This window comes from Mastomys coucha, unplaced genomic scaffold (genome assembly GCF_008632895.1).
Source record: "Mastomys coucha isolate ucsf_1 unplaced genomic scaffold, UCSF_Mcou_1 pScaffold4, whole genome shotgun sequence".
Taxonomy (NCBI): domain Eukaryota; kingdom Metazoa; phylum Chordata; class Mammalia; order Rodentia; family Muridae; genus Mastomys; species Mastomys coucha.
This window is the reverse complement of record NW_022196910.1, coordinates 44,435,709-44,438,225: the sequence shown is the minus strand read 5'-3', so window position 1 is coordinate 44,438,225 and position 2,517 is coordinate 44,435,709. Positions and strand designations below refer to the sequence as shown.

The following is a 2,517-nucleotide window of genomic DNA, read 5'->3' as shown; positions in this document are numbered from 1 at the left end:
TATTTCTTGATGTGTAATACCCAATCATTGTGTAAATCCAGAAGAGAGTTTTATAACATGACCAAAGTTGGAAGGAAACATCTAAGTATAATGTACAAAGAGGGAGACTTTCTGTCAACATTCTATTTCCTTTGGTCCTGAAAGGTTAAGATAACAAAAACAATGGAGTATTGAGGAAAAAGGTGTAATGATCCATACAGTAGACAAACATCTTAAAAGAAAACTCACAGCATAGCTTTGGAAAATTTTTTTTAGATGTATCTTTGTTATTTTATGTGTGGGAGTGTTTTGCCTGCACATATGTTTGTGCACCATGAGCATGCCTGCTATCCTTAGAGGTCAGATTCTCTGGGACTGGAGTTACAGAGGGTTGTGAGCTACCGTGTAGGTGGTGGGAATTGAACTCTGTTTCTCTGTAAGAGAAGCTAGTGTTCTTAACCACAGAGACAACTCTTCATCCTGAAAAGTCACATCTTTAAATATACAGATATAGATAGATAGATGATAGATTGATAGATGGATAGGTATATATAGATAGATATAGAGCTAGCTATAAAGCTATCTAGATATAGATAGCTATTGGTAGATATAGTAAGCAAAATGGTGTTGGGAACAGAAAAGGGATAAATGGCTGCCTTACAGTGTGTAGGGTGAGAATTGGGATGGATAAATAGATACCTTATGTGTGTCAACAGTTAGAATTGAGTCCCCAAGGAATGTATTCCCCTTTCAGTTCTATTTTTCAAGGATGTGTGGTAGATACAAAAGAGGAATGAAATTACCTGAATCTAAATCCTAGCCACTTACAGCATTTCTTTGGGTATAACACTTTACCCCACCCATACAGTGTACCTATTATTCATCTGTAAAATGTGTATTTATGCATATGACTTTTTTGAGAATTTTAAAGTTTAAGTGATTGCTCTTTTGAACACTTGATAATTAAAGGTATTTTTTCTCTTTCATTTATAATCATACAGTCTAGATAGTGACCAACTCTTGATGATACATTTTATGAAATGTCTCCTGATGCCTCTTACCCCTTCTCATAGCCTATTATACTCTGGCATCCAGATATGTCAGACATATTGCAGCTCCATTAGAGTCCAATCACACATGAGTTTTCAGAAAGATTTTGAGCCTATCGCTGCCTGTCCCTGGGGTTAAGTGGTAGATTCTATTACTTTTGGGATCCAGCAGTTAGATCTGGCCCTGGCCCTTCAATCTCCTCTTTCTTACTGTTCAGCAGCTTTCTGGACTGTTCTCAATCTCCCACAGGTTTTTCTTGTCATGCTCTTCTTTTTTTCCTCTAAGATTATTTTTATTTTATGTGTTCAGATGTTTTACCTAAATATATGTATGTGCAGCATGTATGAGCCTGGTGCACACCAACCAGAGTAGGGCACCAAATCCCCTGCAACAGACATTACAGATGGTTGTGAGCCTCCACATGTGTGGTAGGAACAAACCCTGGTCTTCTTCGTGTTTTTAATCTCTGAGCCATCTTTTCGGTCCTTCCTCTGGTCTTTTTAACAACATGCTCCTTCAGACCCACTCTACCTAAATTTCCAAACCTTTTGAAGGGAACTTTTTATCCCAATTTGTCTCCACTCAAACTAGGCCACAAACCATTTGCTCAAGCCGCAAAACCCAAAGTCCAGGAACAAGACAATAAAATCCCCCACTCAAGGAGAAGCTTAAAGTTAGTCATCTTTATCTTATCTCAGGATAGGCCATCTGTGCTGGACAGCCCATCCTGGGGTTAATCATTTGTGTGTAGCCCATATGGGGCATCTGGCACCCATTAATGAGGTCTTAGATTACCTAACTCTAACACTATAACAATAAAGCCTTTACCTATCTTAAGAATAAGTTACTTTGAAGTAGTCTTCTTTGTTCTATCTCTGCAGGAACCTCGCTGGTGGCTCTAAGCTGAAGTCTCAGGAAGAAGACAAGGAGGAAGGCCTGTCTCTGCTCTTTGTTCTCAGCACTTCTACTTCTTTCAGAGTGCATGATCACATGATTTAAAAGTCCACTACAAGTTTGCACATAAATTCAGGTCATAAATAGAATAAGAGTTTTATAACAGAGAATGTCTACATGCATAGCCACTAGGAGTAATTATCTGGCTAAACATTCATCATTGGTTATTAGGTTTACAAGCTCCCAGAGAGTTAAAATACATAACTAAGTCGTTCTTGAAGTTTTGTATAGATAAACCCCATCAATATTTTATCTTCTGTCCTTGCACCTATAGTGTAAATCCTTAGCTCCTTCTTTATGTCTTTGGTTAATGGTTTTTATAGCACCTTGGAATGTGATTTAGGTTTTAGATACCTGTTTGTTATCTCAGAAGCAATTAACTCGAGGTACTTGAAGACTTGCAGAGTGCCCATTGCAGTTTTGACATCAGAAAAGATTTAATAACCAGTTCTGTTATAAAAGGAGCTCGAGTGTCTTTGGGCCACCATTCTTTTTTTTTTTCTCTTTTTTTTTTTTTTTTTTTTTTTTTTTTTT

General features: G+C 37.5%; 1 long non-coding RNA gene across 1 annotated transcript in view; it reads right to left on the bottom strand.

Moving 5' to 3' along the window:
* The window catches only part of LOC116076461, a 4,552-nt gene that overhangs the window by 813 nt on the left and 1,222 nt on the right, over positions 1-2,517 (bottom strand). The window lies entirely within an intron of this gene.